We start from the raw sequence: 20,960 nt of genomic DNA, 5'->3' as shown, positions 1-20,960 counted from the left end.
GCAAGATGCCTACTACCTGCTGAGCAACTGATCTTGTTTTGCCACTAGATCCTGGTGAAACAGGGGATTGGTTTTCCCATATATATTCAGAGTCAAACATTAAACTTTGAGCCTTGAAGTGAAACTTTGTCTTGGTCTGTTATTTTCTCTCACCTGTCTGTCCTCTTTCATCACCAGCTCTCCTTCCAGGTATACCCAGTTCTCTCTGGCTGCGGAATGGCTACTGTTGGGGTTTTGTCTAAGCTCCACCCCACACCTACCTGGCAATAGCCAGGTATGCCCCGCCCCAGAGATCTGGCCCACTATAAGAGGGGCTACTTGCCCCTCCTCTCTCTCTTTGCTCACTGCTCTCCCACATACTCTCACCTCTCTGCCCCTGGGGCTCTTCCCCCCCCCCCACGTGGTCATGGCCGGCCTCCACACACACACTCTCTCTCTCTCTCTCTCTCTCTCTCTGTCTCTCTCTCTCTCTCTCTCTACCTCTCTTTCTCTACCACTAACTCCCATCCCCTATTCTGAATAAACTCTATTCTATACCATGTCTGTGTGTGTGTGGTCCCTCAGGGGCAGAGGTGCCCAGGCAAGGGCCCGCCTGGACACCTTCCCCCACGCCGCCTAGCCACACTCACCTAACCCCCTATATTACCCCCTTTAAGCCTCATCATCCTGCTAAATCCTTCATTCAGAAGTAACCCTGACTCCTTCAGCTACAACTACTCAAAACATGTCCTAGATAGCAGTAATTTTAACTTATGCAATTTTAGTAATATTGTCTTTTCCACTCTCAGCTCTCTGCCTGCTTTAGTGACACTGGATGTCTTGCCATCTCTTCAACATTCAAATCTCATTCTTACTGTGTTGACACTACCTCTGCTGCCAGCAGCTTATAGTGTTTTGTTTATTCAAGCCTTGGCGTTTCAAAGCTTAAAGGAAAATGAGCTCATGGATGAGACCACCACCTGTTTTCAATTACTCTTGATTCCCAAATTATATTTACTGTTCTGATGATAGTTACTATTTAATGTTGAACAGCTGTAGTCAAGGGTAGAACATCTGCCTAACATATACAAGGTCCTGTGTTCAATCTCCAGCACTACAAAACCAAACAAACTTATTTGTTGCAGAATATTTGGATCACACTGTGAACCCTGAGATTGTATTATTTACTGGAAAAACCTGTTTCTAGTTGTGGTGTGGCTCAGTTTTTAGCACATACCTTTAACCCTTCGGGCTGGAATACAGACACCTTTAGTACATACCTTTAATCCCAAGCAATGAAGGTAAAGCTACTTTGTAGAAGGGAGTACCCATGTTTGGAAGTAATATCTAATTGAGTAGCACACAAAGTAACAAATCAGAGAAAGATTTGATGGAATAGGATATGCCCAACTCTCACAAGAGAGAAAAGAAAGGCTATTTAAGAGAGAGCAGTAGGAAGAGAGGAGAGGAGAGAGGGCGGTTTTACTGGGACAGTAGTACAGAGACAGGTAGTAGAGAGAACAAGCTAGAGACAGGCAAAGACAGAATAGGCCAGAAAATGAGAAGAAGCCAGAAGATTAGAACAGATTGCCAGACTAAGTATAAGCCAAGCAGAGCAATTGAGGAAAAATGAGAGAAACCAGACTGAAGTCAGACCAGTCAGCATGGAGAGGAGTTTTGAGCCAGAACAGCAGAGTTGACCAGCCAGAGTTCAGAGAGAGCTAAAAAGAATGAGTTTATTCAGCAGTAAGTCTCACAGGCTACAACCATTCTAAGCCTAGATAAGGTTGTAAGAGGCTACAAGTTTCCAGGACTAGACCTAGTTTAACAGATGGAGACAGTAAACTTCCAAAATGACAACTAGAGCAGAAGAATAAAAGTTAGTTTTACTTATTTGCTACCTATTTTGTCCCATTAGAGTATAAGCACAAGCTACATGTGGGAAGAAGTATTTATTCACCATTATATCCACAATGCCTATACAAAGTAATAGTCATCTCATATACAAGCAAGGAAAGAAAAGATTATTTAAATGGCACCGAGGCAAGAAAATAGGGCAGAATAAGGTACTGTGAAACCTCACAAAAAGCCTGAGATTAGTACAAAGGCACTAGTCAAGAGAGGAAGCCGGAAAGCTCCCCAACCAAGACTGCGAGATAACAGATGAAGTAAGAGCTAAACAAGCCTATTATAATGCAAATACAAGAAGAAGTGGGGGCTATGCAAACCGCTAAGGGTCACAGTTCTCTTACTATAGAGCTTCTAATCTTCTAATGCTAGCCTGCTGTCTGCATTACGATCTACAGGCCCCTGTCCAATTCCTAGTTCTAGAATACATGAACATGGAAATCATAGGTGATGATGGTGAGAAGAACAGAGTAATGCTTCAGAAGACCTGGCTTCCATAAAAGCAATGAAGTGTTAGAAACATTTTCAGACTAAAAGTTTTTCACAATTGTGGAAATTAATCAAAGGCCTAAAGCAAACTGTGAAGTATATATTCTAAAAAAAAAAAAAAAAGTAGCTGTGGAGATAGTTGAATGGCTAGGGTGCTTGCCATGCAAGTCTGAGGGCTAGAGTTCACAGTTAGGATCTGCAAACTCAAATAGAGGAGATAGAAGTATGTTTATATCTCAACATTCCTAAAGGGAGATAGGTATTAGAGACAAGAAAATCCCAAGAAACTAAAGGGCCAGCTTGAGTAGAACAGCAAGAAAGCCTGCATTAAATAAGGGAGAAGGTTAAGGACCAAAAGTCTCACAAATCATACCTTATATACACATATACCATATCCATATCACCCCCACATGGGGGTGTAAATCTTAGTAAAAACCAGAGAGCTCTGTAGAATTTCAATGTACCCCATCCACATTTACCATAATATCTCTGAAAACAAAACAGCCACAATTACAGTGAAAACTACAAGGGGCAACCACTGAAGGACACATGGGGTTAAAGTGTCTTCAAGGCTTCATTCCCAGAAAATGTAATCATATGACCAATTGGCAATTTTCTGGAAGATCCCACCTACAAAGCTATCATTGCCTGGTACTGAGTTGGGAGTGTAGCCAATGTCAAAAGCCATTCCCTAGAGGCAGTTGTTGAAAATGGAAACATCATGGCTCCTTAAGGTAGTGGGAAAACAAATGGAACAAACGTTTCCACAAACAAAAAGATTAAAAAGAAAATCTAGGGACCCAGATGTGTTTAAAAGATTGAAGCAGGAGAATGAAGAGTTCAAGGTCATTCTCAGCTATAAGAGACCCTAAATCAATGAAACAAGGAGGAATCCTAGAGATGAGATGGCCACAGAAATTTCCAAGAATCTAAAAGCTAATATCAAATTATGAAGGACCTATATAAACATGCTAAGTATGCTGTATGTTTAAATAATATAGACACAGAATTAATCAAAGTGTAAAAAAATGCCAAGAAAAATACTGATTTTTAGTATAAACCTTTGAACAATAAACAATCATTTAAAGAAGCTGGTTTTCAAAGAATAGAATCAAAAAAGGCAGTCTCGAGATTTGATAGCATTTTAACTTCTATAAAAATTCCCATCCTTACTTAGTTAACAAACACAATTCAAAACAAGCTTTTTTAAGTTCTAAATTTGTAAGCTAATTGATATTTTCCTTTTTGTGTTTTCTCTCCATTCTTATTAAGTTTATCAAAATTTAAAACCTTATCTAAGTGTACAGTTGGGTGATGTTAACCTGCATTCATAAGGTTGTATAATCATCACCATCTGTTCTTTTCATCTTATAAAACTTAAATTCTGAGCCAGGCAGTGGTGGCGTACTCCTGTAATCCCAGCACTCTGAGAGGCAGGAGGATTTCTGGGTTCGAGGCCAGCCTGGTCTACAGAGGGAGTTCCAGGACAGCCAGGGCTATACAGAGAAACCCTGTCTCCAAAAAACCAAATTCCCCCCCCCCAAAAAAAGAAAGCCCCCCCAAACCTTAAATTCTGTAACCATTAAACAATACTCCCATGTTGTCTCTGGCCTCACTCATTCCCTAGTAGCCACCATTCTACTGTATGTCTTCTTGGTTTTTGAGCACTCTAAGTACTGCATACAAGAAGAACCAGAATTTTGTGTGACTAGTTAATGTCTCAGTATAAAAGTTCAAAATTCATACCTCTTATACTGCAAAATGTCCTTCCTTGTTAATATTCCAGTGCATTTTACATTTTGCTAATCAATTCATCTGTTAATGGGTTCTTGAACTGCCTCCAAGTTTTAGGTATTATGAATGATGTTGTTTTGAAACTGGGCATACAAATATTTTAAAAACCCTGCTTTTAATTAATTTGGTATTATACATAATGCAATTTCTAAAAGAGAAAGCAGGAAACTTCTAATGGAACATGTGGGTGCTGGGAATTGAACCTAGTCCTCTGGAAGAGCAGTCAGTGCTCATAACCCTGAGCTGTCCCTCTAGCCTCTGAGGCTTTATTATATACCCAGCCTAAATTTTCTTCTTAAAGATTTGTACATTAGCCTGATAGTGGTGGTGGCCTTTAATCTGGAGGCAGAAGCAGATGTATATCTATGAGTTTGAGGCTAGCCTGGTATACATAGTTCTAGGACAGCCAGAGCTACACAGAGAAACCCTGTCTCAAAAACTCAAGGGAAAATTTTTATATATTATTATAGAGCTTATTTTTATATTTAGTATTTTTACATGCTTATATAAAATATGTAAACATATTATATATAATATGTAATGATTTAATATATTAAATTATATTAAACATATATTACAAATATAATATATATTTAGTTTAGTATTCAATAACATGTGCTATATTGGTGTCTTAGATAGGGTTACTATTGTTATAATGATACACCATGACCAAAGGTTGGGGAGGAAAGGGTTTGTTTGGCTTATGCTTTACATATCACTGTTCATCACTGAAAGAAGTCAAAATAGGAACTCAAACAAGGTAGGAACCTAGAGGCAGGAGATAAGGGTTTTGTTTGTTTGTTTGTTTTTTGGATTTTGGTTTTTTCGAGACAGGGTTTCTCTGTATAGCCCTGGCTGTCCTGGAACTCTGTAGACCAGACTGGCCTCAACTCAGAAATCCACCTGCCTCTGCCTCCCAGAGTGCTGGGATTACAGGTGTGCGCCAGCACCGCTTGAGATAAGGTTTTAAACTCAGAAGTCAAGGATGGGTGCTATTTACTGGCTTGCTCTCCATGGCTTACTCAGCCTACTTATAAACCTAGGCCCACCTGTTGAGGGGTGGCCCCACCCATAATGGGGCAGATCCTCCTACATCAATCATTAATTTTAAAAAATGTTCTACATGTTTACCTCCAGCCCAGTTTTACGAAGGGATTTTCTCAATTGAGGGTCACTCCTTCCCAGTGACTCTAGCTTATGTGAAGTTGACATAAAACTAGACAGCACGCTGGCATTATTTTGGACATTTTACATAATCTACCTCTGTACAGTAATTCTATATAACTGTTATTATCCCAATTTTACAGATGAAGAAACAAGCACTGCGCAATTAGATCATTTTTCCAAAGTAACATAATTAGTAAATAGTAAAGTCAACTGTCTAGCTAGACTCTAAGAACTGTTTTTCCTCCAGAGACAGGGTCTTGAACTATCTAGTTTAAGCTGGCCTCAAACTTGCAGTTCTGCTTTAAAAGTAATTAAATTACAGGCTTACACTTCCATACCTGGCAAGACTACCCAAACTTTGAAGATCTCATCCATAGAATATCACACATGTTGATTATGCTGAGAACATCATGTTTATTCCACTTGGTCAGCAAGGTCTTTTAGTAAAAGTTACATTTATGCCACATATTAGAAGAACTGTATGAAAAATCAGCAGTTTTCCATATTAATGATATTCTTGGGGTATACCAAAATATGCCCTTTAAATGAATGGCTCAGCCAGCTTTTACCACTTAGAAAGAAGCTGTTCTGGTTAATCGTAATTAATTGTCAACTTGACTGGATTAGAATCACTATGGAAACACACCTCTGCATGTGTCTCTTGAGAGTATTTCCAGAAAGGTTTAACTGAAAAGGGCAGAATCCCCACATGTGGGAGGTACCAACCAGTGAGTTGGGGTCCTGGACTGAAGAGAGGGAAATGAGCTGACCAGCATTTTCTCTTAACTTGCTGTGAGTGAAATGTGACCAGCTGCCTTACATTCCTGCTGCCATCATCTGCCCATAAACCATAACAAACTCTGCCCTAAACTATGAGCCAAAAATAAACCCTTTCTTCCTTCACTTGTTCTTGTCAGGCATTTTGTCACAATAATGCAAACACACACACACACACACACAAGTTATCTGAAAGGCCAGCTTAGTTAGTTTTAGAAATAACATAAATCATGTTTGTATGTTGCTTTGCCACATTTCCCAGATAACCCAGAAGGCTGCCAGTTTTAAAAGGGGCCCAAGACAAGAACAAGCAACACATCAAGGTGGCAGTACAACTATGTTATCATTTGGCACTTAAATCCAGCAAACTTAATGGTATTCAAACATCTATAACAAATAGTAAGGTAGCTAGATAAAGCTACCAGTAGCGCTGGACGGTGGTGGCGCAAACCTTTAATCCCAGCACTTGGGAGGCAGAGGCAGGCGGATTTCTGAGTTGGAGGCCAGTCTGGTCTACAGAGTGAATTCCAGGACAGCCGGAGCTATACAGGGAAACTCTGTCTCAAAAAACCAAAATAAATAAATAAATAAATTAAAAAAAAAAAAAAAGCTACCAGTAGGTCCCTAATGAAAAGTCACAACCTGAGGCTACAGGTCAAGAACTCCACATAAAGCGAGGGTTCTCAGCCTTGGCACAGCCTGCATTTGGGTCATCTCCGACATTGTGAGAGACTATCCTATGCATACAAGGTAGAATGGTTAGAGCATCCCAAGTCACTACCCACAAGAGGTCACTCACATTTTCTCCAAAACTGCCCTGGCTGAGAACTACTACTTTAATACAAAGGAACTATACCTCACGAAAATGATTATTCTCCTTTCAACAAACAGCTCTTTGCCTGGATTTTGGACCCTGTAAGAAAGTAAGCCCCCAACGTGACCATTTAACCTAATCATCTTCAAGAACTGAGTGTCTGCTCCACCAAGCCACAAGGTTCATAGCATCATTTCCTCATTAATGGAAGTGACAGACACAAATTGGTTCTTTTCTTCTCTTCAGTGCATCAAAGAGGACCTTTATTTCTCTACCTTCTAGTTAGATGTGAATTGATTACTTGTTTTAATCAAAAGGTAAAAACAACTTCTATAAAGGCATTTCACTGCCAGAAAGCAATATCTAACAAATCTTTGCTGTTCTGATAACCAACAGAGTTAAGAGGATGCACTGCTGACCCATCAAGTGAAGACAGCAGATTTTACAAAGCAATAAATACACCCTTTTATTTAAAAACAATCAAACAAACCCAAGCTATTATTTGAAGACTGGTTGTTACTTGAAGACTGGGCCAGGGATAATGACCACATTATCGGCTAATCCCAACTACAGCAGTTATACAAGATTATAGCAAACCACAAAATCACAAGAGAAAAGAAACAGCTAGAATCCCTAGAATACAGGGTTCTAGAAATACCCTAGAATCTACGGCTTTTACTTCTACTACATGGCACCTCACCTTATTCTATGGCCTTGTAAACTTCCCTACAACCAAAAGGAAAAAATTACTTTGATTTGTGTATGGTTTCATAATATAAACTGGAATCACTTCAACAAAGTAGCCCACTAGGAAGAAGAGAAGGAAAGACCCCCAGGAGGCTCAGCTTTACATGATGTATAAAGATAAAGTATAGAAGAGAGGTGACCAGAGATATGGATATAAAGTTTTGGCTGAATGGTTTGATTAGTACTTTCTTTCCTTACTAGGCTTATGAACAAATGGCCCCATTAGCAGGGTTGGGATATAAATTAAACAATCCTTAAAAAACAAACAAACAAACCAGTTTTGCTAAGCAACCCAATTTGTAATCCTGCCTAAGCCTCTTGAGTACAGGAATAACAGGTGGGTACCCTCACATTGAGCATTCTCTCATCAATGCAGATCAACAATTCCACAAGAAATTAGGCTGTCTCACTTCTCCAAGTGCTGTCTGTACTCCTCTTCTCTTGGGAATACCTCTAACCATGTGCTGCTTACTATCCTCTTTCAACCCTCAAATGAAGAATCACCTCCTCTTAGAAAGCTTCTCCCTCCATCAATGCAGCCTTCCTCTCCCACCCCAAGTTGTCAGCCTAGGATCCAGGGCTATGAGAAGAACTCATAATACTTCAAAAAGAACAAAGTTAAAATTCTTTATTAACCTATAACTAAGATTTACATTTTCATTAGATTATGATTGTACAAAGTTTTTTGTGATTTGAATTCTAATAGAAATTACTGGTATTTTCATATTAGAGACATTAAAATATTTGTGTTCATTACCATTTCCTGATATATTTCTGCCCCCTCCTTGACTAAAAATATTGTCAATCTTACTTACCCAGATATATAGTTAAACATTTTCTTAGATGTTTCTTTGAAGTTCCTGTGGATGGCAGTTAACTATCTGTAGACTAAATGAAACACTTTGCTTGGGGTGAGTGGTTTTCACATAATCAGTTGGAGGCCCACACAGAACAAAAAATGCTAAACCTCCCCCACGTAAAAGTGTGTTCTTCCCGCCTGAATATGTCTTTCCCCTAGGACATCACCACTTTCTTGTCCTTGGGTCAAACCTTTTCCCATTCTGCGTGTCAAGACAGTTTGGTTTAGAGTAAATACATCATCTCTGGCTCTTAGGCATTTGGACACAAACAGGAACTATACTATCAACTCTGTTGAGCAGCTTGCCAACTATCTTGCAGTTCTTGAGACTGGCTAACTTAGCCACATTAGTCAGTTTCATAATGAATCACACAGAAGCATCCTTTATTGGTGGCTGTTTTTCTGGACAACACTGATAAATGTACCTTAAAGATGAAAATATACTCATTTGAAATGTAAATAGAAATATATCAATAAAAAATTTAAAAAAAAGATGAAAATATATGCTAAAACTTTTTCCTGAACCTTTTGGGACAGAGAATGCTTATATGAGGTGGCACATCAGCATGCATTCTTTAGAATAGTAGCATCTAAGATTAGTGAATACAGAGATGAGGACAAATGTTAGTAGCATATAGAATACAAGAGAGTGACTCTTAGGACTCCTTTCTTGGGATTAGGGAACAGCCTTGTCCTTTTACCTCAGAACATGAAAAGTTAATTCCTTTCCATTTCATAATGCCCCTCCAAAAAGGTCACCTCTTACACCCTGTAAAACCTGCTGTGGTAAACAAAGGCAGAGTGGTAGCTATTTCCAATATACCTAAAAATGTAATTTTTTTCCTCAAAAACTTGCATAGAAGTTTTTAAGTCTTATTATTAAACTAAAACTGCTCTAGAAGAGAGAGTATGTCTATTGAGTTTGCATTTCTAGTTCTTAATAAGATCAAGTACACAAAAGTTAATTCATATTGAATGAACAGCTTAGCTACAAAAGGCAATCAACAACAGACACAATAAAGAGGAAAGAAGCAAATATGAAAAAGATTACTGGTTTATATTCAACAAAGAACCCTATCCCTGAGCCCAATGATCCAGTCTATACACTCAGCTAAGCCGTTTGTAAACTTTATTTGCAATCCTGTGTAATGAAAGACTAAGTCCCACTCATTAAAATCAAAGAAGTTCTGCACAGGATTTCTAAAGGTGACTCTTAAAAGATGAGTGTGCTCATTTTGTGTTTCTTTCTGCTGCCTAGAAGTGGTCAGCCAGCATTACTAGGTGACCTTGAGAATGGAAGACACGGAGAAGAAGCAAGGCAAAGAAGAAGCAAAGGAGGAACCTGGATCCTGACAACTCTCAAGTCTGTCAGTCCTACACTTATTTCTGATTTGTAAAAATTTAAACAAAGACATAAACTATATTTTTAAAGCAGAGGTTACTTGTTTTTTATCTGATTTTTAATTTATTATTATTTCTTATTTTAATTTAATTTATTTATTTATAGACAGGATTTCTCTGAACTGCCCTGACTGTCCTCAAACTCATTCTGTAGACCAGGCTGGCCTCAGACTCAGAGATCTGTCTGCCTCTGCCTCTAGCTTGGTGGGAATAAAGATGTGCACCACCACTGCCACGCTTTCTTATTTATTTTTAGAAGCCAAACACAATTCCCAACTGGTAAGAAAGAAAGCTGACTTTAGTAGTAAATCTGTGCTACTAAGTGACACCTTGAGCCACTTCAGCTATGCCTCAATTTAATGCAGATAAAGTGTCAGTTATTTCTATGATAATGGGAAAGGCAGGAAGAAAGCAAGACTAGCTGAAGAGCTTCTTTCTCTGAGGGCACACCACAAGTATAAGTCAGCTGAAGGAGTTAAGGAATCCAGTACACTGACAATTGTCATACTACAGCACTGCTCTCTCTTACTGACACTAAAGGTTCTGGTGGGAAGCTCACTACAACGACAGCTGTCATACTATATACAGTACTGCACTCTCTGACACTCAGTACCAATATTGCAGGTTATATAGTACAGAAAAGTAATGCTGCTTGCAAAACTTACTAGAAACACAAATCTGCAAGAAAATAGAATTAGGGAAATAAAATATTTTATTGAAAAGATGTTTAAAAGTTGTTTAAGGGGCTGAAGACATGGGTCAGAGATTAAGAAAACTGGTTGTTCTTTCAGAGGGTCCAGGTTTCCCCTCTCAGATGACACCTCACTTTGGTCTGTAAAACCAATTCCAGGAAATCTGATGCCCTCTGCCTGCCACCACGGGCACCACATGCACACGGTGCACAGACATTCAAGTAAAGCACATACACATATAAAAATTTTTAAAATGCTGTTTAAAAGTTGCACTAATTTAAAAAGAGAACAACTGACTAGGATTTAAACTTGAAGAAAAACTGATATAGTAAAAGTTAAGGCTGATTTTCACTATCGCATTTTTCTAATCCATAAAAATCCAACAAATTCATCATGCTTCTCATTTAACTTCTCCTGCACTTGTATTTTAACCTTTAGGATAATTTTGCAATTCTTTATTTTTGCATGTGATGTGTATATGTGTTACAATGCCACTGTGTATGCTGGTGATAAGAGAACAATTTTTAGGGGATGCTTCCTCCTTTCACCTTGGTGTGGGTTTGGGGACTGAGCTCAGGTCATTAGGCTTGTAGGTGAGAGCCTTTATCCACAGAGCCATCTTGTCAGCCCCATGTTTTTAAGTTCTTATTTGATGTCTTAGCAAAACATTTTGCAAATTCTTACAGAGATTACATCATTTATGGATTTTCTTTGTTCACATTGTTCACACTGACCTTGGGGTCTGAAGCACATGTGTCTATAATACACTACTAACAAACTACATCCCGAGCCTCTAGACTGTTTTATATTCTTAAAGAAAATGGAACATAACCTGGCCCCTCTGTGGCTTACTCCAGACCTACAAAAAGCAATATATAAATTATAAAAAAAATACTATAAAACACAAATATGTATTGTTTCATTGTCTTTAATCATAAAAAAAGACAGCTGACACTACAAGTTCAATACTGGGTATATATCCAAAGGAATAGAAATCAGCATTAAGAGACACTGATATCCTGTGTTTATTGCAGTACAATTCACAATAGCCAAGAAAATAAGTGTCTACCAACTGCTGAATGAGTAAAGCGCATGTGATATGTGTGTGTGTGTGTGTGTGTGTGTGTGTGTATACACACACATAGAGAGTGAGAATATCATTAAGTTTAAGGACGGAATCTTGTCATCAGTTGACAACATGGATAAATCTGTAGTATATTATTGTAAATGCTAGTAACAGAAAGACAAATATCAGATGATCTCACTCATATATACAATCTTTAAAATTGATCTCATAGAAATAGAGAGTAAAGCAGTGGTTACAAGAGGTTGGGAAAGGAGGAGGGAGGGATAGGAGTAAGTTAGTTAATAGATACTGTTAATAGAGTGCAAAAATTCTGATGTTCTGTTCCAAGTGAGATGAGTACAGATAACTGCAATTATCTATATTTCAAAGAGGCTAGGGTTTTGAATGTTCTCAACATTTTACACAAAAGATAAGTATCTGAAGAGTTGAAAAAGGTCACCCTGATTTGAATGTTATATGTGTATAGTGTATATGCATATAATAACATCATATAGTACTCCATAAATGCATGTATCTATGTGTTGACTGGGAAAAAATGGGGCAGGTAAGATCGTTCAGTAGGTGAAGGTGCTAACTATTAAGTCTGACAAACTGAGTTCAATCCTCAGAACCCACATGTTAAAAGGAAAGAACCAACTTGCCAAAATTGGTCCCTCACCTCCACACATGTGTTATATGTGAGCCCACATATACAAATATACAAATGCATATTAAATAAATGAAATACTTAGGCCAGTATTCAGGACATGAGATCCTGACTCAAAACAAAACTAAGTAAATGATAAAACAGAAGAAAAGGCCAATAGAACCAAGGATTTCTGACCAATGAAATGACTCAGAGGATAAAAAGTGCTAGCCATGTAAGCTTGAATTTAATCCCCTAGAGCCCAGTGGAACAAAAGAACTTCAATGTTGCTCTCTAACCATACACTTCCCCTATAAAAAGCACACACAGTAGTAAATAAGGTTTGTTTGTTGCTGGTTTTTTTGTTTTGTTTTTGTTTTTCTGTTTTTGTTTGACAGGGTTTCTCTTGTATAATCCTGGCTGTCCTAGAACTAACTCTGTAGACCAGGCTGGCCTTAAACTCAGAGATCCACCTGCCTCTTCCTCCTGAGTGCTGGAATCAAAGGCTTGCACCACCACTGCCCAGCACAAATAATTTTTTAAAAGAACCAAGGATTTCTTCGATAAAAGGCAACAGGGGGTGGGAGTGGGGGTCGTTTGCCCTGCAGACTGCCCGGCACTTGGAGGAGCACTCTGCCATCTTGGCTCCCAGACGCCAGAGAGATCTAACAGACAGCGCCAGGTAGGCAGACATAACCTGAGGCTAACATCGCTTGGGTCTCAGCTTGTCAGGCTTTTGCCTGCACCCAGGGCCTGGGCAGCTCTGCGGGCCGTTGGTGTGTCAACCCTGTGTGGGGGTCGGGGGGAGGTCGTTTGTCCTGCAGAGTGATCAGCACTTGGAAAAGGTCCCCGTAGCATCCGCCATCTTCACTCCCTGTCAGAGCAGATGGGCAGTACCAGGTTCACAGAGACAACCCGAGTATAGCATTGCTTGGGGAAAGACACACCAGGGCTCCAAGGGTACCCAAAAGGAGGGCAGCACATCAGCAATCTGTGCCAGGGGAAACCCAGTCATCCAGCGGTGCAGAAAAAGCCTTACAGGCTCAAAGGAGGTTCAAACACCAGCCAGTGACAAAAAGACCAACTAACACCAGAGATAACCAGATGGCAAAAGACAAACACAGGAATGTTACTAACAGAAATCAAGGCAATATGGCAGCATCTGAACCCAATTCTCTAACAGCGGCAAGTCCTAGATACCCCAATACACCAGAAAAACAAGACTTGGATTTAAAATCACTGGTCATGATGCTGTTAGAGGAACACAAAAAGGACATAAATAAATCTCTTAAAGAAATACAAGGGAACATGAGTAAGTTAGAAGCCCTTACAATGGAAACACAAAAATCACTTAAAGAAATCAGGATAATATGGGTCAATAGATAGAAGCCAATAACAAGGAAATGCAAAAAAATCACTTAAAGAAATGCAGGAGAAATCGAGTCAACAGGCAGAAGTCATGAAAAAGGAAACACAAAAAACTCTTAAAGAATTACAGGAAAACACAAACAAACAAGTGAAGGAACTGAGCAAAACCACCCAGGATCTAAAAGCAGAAGTAGAAACAACTAAGAAATCACAAAGGGAGACAACTTTGGAGACAGAAAACCTTGGGAAGAAATCAGGGGCCATAGATGCAAATATCAACAACAGAATACAAGAGATAGAAGAAAGAATCTCAGATGCCAAAGATACCATAGAAAGCAATGACTCAACAGTCAAAGAAAATACAAAATGCAAAAAGCTTGTGACCCAAAACATGCAGGAAATCCAGGACACAATGAGAAGATTAAACCTAAGTATTATAGGTATAGATGAGAGTGGAGATCTACAATTTAAAGGGCTAGCAAATATCTTCAACAAAATTATGGAAGAAAACTTCCTAACCTAAAGAGAGAGATGCCCATGAATATACAAGAAGCCTACAGAACTCCAAACAGACTGGATCAGAACAGAATTACCTCCCGTCACATAATAATCAAAACCCCAAATGTACTAAAAAAGAAACAATATTAAAGTCAGTAAGAGAAAAAGACCAAGTAACATATAAAGGAAGACCTATCAGAATTATACCAGACTTCTCACCAGAGATTATGAAAGCTAGAAGATCCTGGGCAGATCTCATGCAGACTCTAAGAGAACACAAATGTTAGCCAAGACTACTATACCCAGCAAAACTCTCAAATCACTATATATGGAGAAGCCAAGATATTCTATGAAAAAACAAATTTACATAATATCTTTCCACAAACCCAGCCCTACAAAGGATAATAGGTGGAAAACTCCAATACAAGGAGGGAAACTACATCCTAGAAAAAACAAGGTAGTAACCTTCTTTCATCAAATCCAAAAGAAGATAACCACTCAAATATAAAAATAACATAAAAAATGACAGGAATTAATAAAAACTATTCCTTAATATCTCTTATCCAATATATACAAAGAACTCAAGAAGTTAGGCCCCAGAAAGCCAAATAACCCTATTAAAAATGGGGTACAGAGCTAAACAAAGAATTTTCACCTGAAGAACTTCAGATGGCTGAGAAGCACCTTAAGAAATGTTCAGTATCATTAGTCATTAGGAAAATGCAAATCAAAACAACACTGAGATTTTACCTCACACCAGTCAGAATGGCTAAGGTCAAAAACTCAGGAGACAGCAGGTGTTAGCAAGGATGTGGAGAAAAAGGAACACTTGTCCACTGCTGGTGAGATTGCAAGATGGTACAACCACTCTGGAAATCAGTCTGGCGGTTCCTCAGAAAACTGGGCACAACACTTCCAGAGGACCCTGCTATACCACTCCTGGGCATATACCCAGAGGATTCCCCATGGAATACTTGTAATAAGGATACATGCTCCACTATGTTCATAACAGCCCTATTTATAATAGATAGAAGCTGGAAAGAACCCAGATGTCCCTCAATGGAGGAATAGATAAAAAAAAAATGTGGTATATATACACAATGGAGTACTATTCAGTAATTAAAAACAATGAATTAATGAAATTCTTAGACAATGGATGGAGCTGGAGAACATCATCCTAAGTGAGGTAACCCAGTCTCAAAAGAACACTCATGGTATGCACTCACTGATAAGCGGATATTAGCCCAGAGGCTTGGAATACCCAAAATACAATCCACATATCAAATGATGTCCAAGAAGAAGGAAGGAGAGGCCCCTGGCTCTGGAAAGGCTCAGTGCAGCAGTGTAGGGGAATACCAGAACAGGGAAGTGGGAAGGAGTAGATGGGGGAACAGGGGGAGGGAAGAGGGCTTATGGGACTTTCGGGGAGGGGGGAATCAAGGAAAGGGTATATCATTTGAAATGTAAATAAAGAATATATTGAATAAAAAAAGAAAGAAAGAAATGCCTTGCAAAAGTGAAAAAAAAAAAGAAAAGAGAGAGAGAGAGAAAAAGAGGCAACAGGGTCTCATGTAATCTAGGATGATTTCAAACCTATGGTAACTGAACTCTGGGCTCTCAGGTGTATGCAACCATGTCTGGTTTATGATGTACAAGGGAATAAACACATCCAAACATTCTATCGACCAAGTTACATTTCCAGTCTCATTAATAAAATGTTAAAGGAAACATTATAGATTAGGTAGAAGCACAATTGTAATCCCATCATTCAGAAGGCAGAGGCAAATCCAGCTCGGATTAACAAGTGAAACCCATCTCAAACTAACCCAAAAGCAAACAAAACAAGACAACATCAGGATTCTAGCTTCAATACATTAACAAGATGATAAGAGAGAAAATACAGACATGTGTGGCAGTGACACCTGTAATGCCAACTCTGGAAAGGGCAGGATATTTATGAATTCATAAGCTAGCCAGAGCCACACAGTGATACATATCTCAAAAGGTGGGGGCAAGGGGAAGAAAGAAAGAAGACAAAGAGAGAAAGAAAGAAGGAGAAAGAAAGTCAGTCTGTCAGTCAGTCAGTCTGATGGACAATGAATTAACTGACTTAAATTTCTTGATGGCTACAGTTACTGTACAGCAAAATGGCTACCTGGTGACCCATCTTTACCATTCAGTATCAGTGCCTTTTATCACAATATATAACTATTGTTTTGGCAGCTAATCCTCAAACCTAAATATTATAACTTTATAAATGATTAAATCACACCATTTTATATATTACACATTTGAATTTATACTTCCTATTTAATTTTTCTAATATGTATCTCAAAACAGCCAAATCTCTGAACATTAGCCTTAAAGTTCTTAAGTTTCTAAACGTGACCTATGTCAAGGTCAAAAGATTTGGAATTCTAAGTTTACTACATATCATTGAGTGCATATCTATATAATTATATCAATGTTCTATTGAAAATTACTTAATCAAGACTGCGTTCTCTGTATAGCCCTAGTTGTCCTGGAATTCAGAAAGATCAGCTTGTCTCTGCCTTCCAAGTGCTGGGATTAAAGGTGTATGCCACCACCAGTCAGCTAAACTTGCAATTCTTATTTCTAAATTTTAATTTAATTCTAAGACAATATAGCTTTCTGACACATGAGGAAAATAAGATGAGTAAATATATATCTTTGTAAATTAATTAGCATAGGACTAATTTATAAAAAGAAATTGCTTGACTTATGGAAAGTAGTTAAGTGCCAAGTAGAAACTAATTCAAACCAAAACATTCAGCACATTTGTATTTTTGGCAACTTCAACTTCTGGCTAGAAAACTACTCTAGCTATGACATTAAATAGAAACAGTTTATTGAGCTATAAAATCCTGGTGGATTTGGCAGGTGGTTCACTCAAATAAAGCTGCTGTTACTGGTTCATACCCTCAAGTGACAGAAGCTGAATTAGATCAAAGGTTCTAAAGTGAAGTCCAGATGTAAAGCAAATCATTCAGGGATTTCCCCCGCCCCCCCCAAATGCATCTACCTCCTTCATAGTCTATCTTTAAGATTCTAAAGGGAAGCATATAAAAAATATGCGTGTTTCTTTTTCTTTCTTCTTTCTTTCTTTTCTTTTTCCTTCTCTCTCTCTCTCTCTCTCTCTCTCTCTCTCTCTCTCTCTCTCTCTCTCTCTCTCTTCTTTCTTTCTTTCTTTCCAAACTAAAAAGCTTCCTGGACTATTCTGAGATCTCTCTCCTTCATAGAGGAATCTCAAAAGTAGATCCAATGTTTTCATCGGTAGTGTGCATGTGTGGTTGTGTGCATATGGTATAGCTGCTGTGTAGGGGTGCACATATGTGCAGGTATGTATTCTATAAAGGCCAGAGGTTGATTCTGTGTCTTCCTCATTCACTCTGTACCTTATATACACTGAGGCATGTTCAGCTGAATCCAAAGCTTGCCAATGTGACTAGTCCAGCCAGTCAGCATGCACTGGTGACTAGCTGTGGGTCCCTGACTGTGCCTCTTTAAGTAATGGGATTATGGACATATGGCATATATGTTGGTCCTGGGGATCCAAATTCTTGCCTGGCAGGTGCTATACCTGCTAAGCCATCTCCCTAACCCCTCAAAGGACCCTCCTTTTAAAACAAATTATATTACAGCAAACATAAGGAACAGACCTAGGAAAAACACAACTTCATCAGAAGACTGTGCAGCAGAGAACTGTATTATAGTAGGTGTAAACCACCTTCATAGATTTCTGTGCCAGCACTTACTGGAATCCACTATATTACATTTTAGACATTGAGAAATATTCAGTTCCTATAGTGAGAAAAGTATATAGTCTACAAAACTCGCAAACATAGTGGAAAATATTCTGGAGGTGGGGAAAAGCAACAAGCAATGAAAAACACACACAAAAAAATCTGTTGCTCTGGCATTTAAAGAACAACAAAATATTATTTTTGTTAACAGTACAACTTAGTTGAGGTTTCTACCCATATCTTATTTAAAAAAATGATTGATGGAAAGAAGTTAACTTTAACTATGTAGTACTGGTTTTTTTTTTTCTATAATAAAGCTCAGTCAAGCTGAAAATCATTCTAGAGCTTAATATACTACAATAAGATGTAAAAGCTGTGTACTAATAGCAATGAAACATCCATACTAGCTATTAAGAAAGACTTTAAAAAGTCTGGCTGTGATGGTGCATGCCTTATTCCTAGAACTCAGGAGGCAAGGTGAGTGAATATCTATGAGTTCAAGGCCAGCCTGCTCTACATAGTGACTGTCTGGCGAGAAAGAGAAAGAGAAGAGAGAAGAGGAGAACAGAGGAGAGGAGAACAGAGGAGAGGAGAACAGAGGAGAACAGAGGAGAGGAGAACAGAGGAGAACAGGGGAGGGGAGGGGAGGGGAAGGGAGGGGAGGAGAGAGATTAAAGGTTATATTAAGAAGCAAAATTTTTGCCGGGCAGTGGTGCTGGAGTGAGTTCCAGGACAGCCAGGGCTATACAGAGAAACCCTGCCTCGAAAAACCAAAATCCAAAAAACCAAAAAAAAAAAAAAAAAAAAAAAAAAAGCAAAACTTTCAAGCAAAAATATTATTACCTTACAGTGTGTCAAATCACTTACAAACAGCTTTGACACTGAAATCTTTCAAAAGACAGAATCTCTATGATTTATAAATGATCATCCAGATACTATTAGAAGCCAATTTGCGACTGTTTTTCAAACTCGTTGGTAATTCCCTACCAAGTGTTCAATTTATGGCATTCTACAATGACACCTACTGGCCACTGAACATCAACCATTAGTTCTCTCAAACAGCTAGAGTGGGCTGGTTACATAAGAGAAACACAGAAACACGCGCTCTCTCTTAAATCAACCTACCTAAAGGCAAATATTTGTTTACAATATGTAAACACTGTATTTTTTGTAGGTAAAGTGCTATAGAATTTCACCTAAAGCAAAAAATATGTTTTCTTTGTGACTAAAATACCATTATTCTTGTAAAAAGGTAAAAAAAAAACAAACACCAGTATTATTTACATTTTTTTTATTTAAAGCACTGACAAATACCTCAGTGTGCTGGACATTTCCAAACAAATACTAATGACCCATTTCTACTCAAACAATATTTTTAGAGAAAAAAAACACCCAAATTCTAACTTTATAAGTATACGTATAAATGTCTATGTATATGTATGTTTATGTTATGTATATGTATAAATGTTTATGTATAAATGATCAATAGCAGAAAAAAGATTACATTGTAGAAAGTTTTTCTAATGTGTAGTTAAATAACAAGTCCAGAAAGACAATATATTTCCTTGATACTACATTTGTCTTCATCTTCTAATGTGATGGCAGCATCTCAAGCAGCTTACATTTTAATAACTTATGGTGCTACTTTTTAAAGAGTTTTCCAGTCTTTGAAGATATTTTTTCCAATGAGTTATAAAAGGAAATTCCCTTCCACAATATATGCTGACGGGAGTTTGTTTTAGGACTGTATTTCAACCCATTCAAACCGTGGCGTTAAAAGACTTCAAAATAGTCTTAAACTTGTAAATAAAATTTATCTATGTCCATGACATTCAACGAGCTTATTTTTTAAGCCTACGGCATAACCCATAACTAGCTTCTCAGACTTAACAAGGGAAATCACTTAAAAGTTGACACTCCTCTGCTAAGACTTCCACCTTATTTTCACAGTTCTTGACGTCCAAATATTGGGAGTGAGTTGTGTACCAATTTACTGCTCGTTTTCTAATCTACATTTACCTTCTTCTATAGATTTAAAAGCTCTCCGCTTTTCTGAAGGTTAAAGCCGCAAAGCAAATTCATGTAGTACAAAACACGAATCTGACAACATTCCTCTAAAGCTAACGTCGTGTTGTCTCTCAACCCAAGTCCATATTTGGGATAAGCGCTTCGTGACTACTCTTGGCTTCACGCTGTCCTCCTCCTACAGACCCTGCCTCGGTAGAGAAAACACTGGAACTAACAAGAAGTGTTCAGATACATCAATAGGTTGCAAGAGCTCTTCTACCAGGGTCAGTCGAGTTACTTGGAAAAATAACTGCCATGGGTTACATAATGTCCAGGCACTAATTTCTAGGTCTGACCACCAATAAATATCTTTCTTCTCCGCACCGCTCCCTATCTCAGGAAACAGCCCTGTGAACCCCTAGGATTTCGCTCAGGTGCCTGCAACGCCGCGTCCTTCTCTTACCCAAGGCTTCTTGCAAGAAATTCCTTCAGCCCTCACTACCTGTGTCTTGCGCCCGCCTCCTTCCCGCCTCAGTCCGCGCCACCGACACCCTAACGCCCTTGCAAGGGCCCCAAGCTGCCCCACAACACTCATCCCCAAGCCGCCTCGGCAGACGCCTTCTCCTCACGACCCTCCCGAGCTTGCTCCCAAGTCTGCAGGGCTTCGGATCCGCCAACAGTCCAGCTGCCGCCTCCCCACCTCACCTTCGTCAGCTCCCGGCTACCGTGTCCGCAGCCGGAGAAGAAATCCCTCTCCACCCGGCACCGCGCGTCTCCCCCGCCACCCCCCACCCCCCACCCCGAAGACATCACCGCCGCCTACCTGTCACCCCGCAGCCTCAGGCTTCCTACCGCCACCGCCTCCCGCAGCAGCCTGCCAACTGCGGCATAACATCCAGCCTTCTCATTGAGTGGGCCCACGCGCTTAATAACAGCCGCTCTCATTGGCTGTGCTATGGTTTTGGCCCGCCCCTCCGTGCTCTT

General features: G+C 39.1%; 1 protein-coding gene across 2 annotated transcripts in view; it reads right to left on the bottom strand.

Annotated features, from left to right (window-relative positions):
• The window catches only part of Hycc2 (hyccin PI4KA lipid kinase complex subunit 2), a 77,262-nt gene extending 56,313 nt beyond the window's left edge, over positions 1–20,949 (bottom strand). For both annotated transcript variants that reach the window (XM_052192223.1, XM_052192224.1), the window contains exon 1: positions 20,800–20,949. The gene's annotated coding sequence lies outside the window, so the exon portion shown is untranslated. The remainder of the gene's footprint in view (positions 1–20,799) is intronic.
• Positions 20,950–20,960: the final 11 nt, after the last annotated feature.

This window comes from Apodemus sylvaticus, chromosome 9 (assembly GCF_947179515.1).
Source record: "Apodemus sylvaticus chromosome 9, mApoSyl1.1, whole genome shotgun sequence".
NCBI classification, from domain to species: domain Eukaryota; kingdom Metazoa; phylum Chordata; class Mammalia; order Rodentia; family Muridae; genus Apodemus; species Apodemus sylvaticus.
Note: the sequence above shows the minus strand (reverse complement) of the source record. Positions and strands in the feature narration are given on the sequence as shown.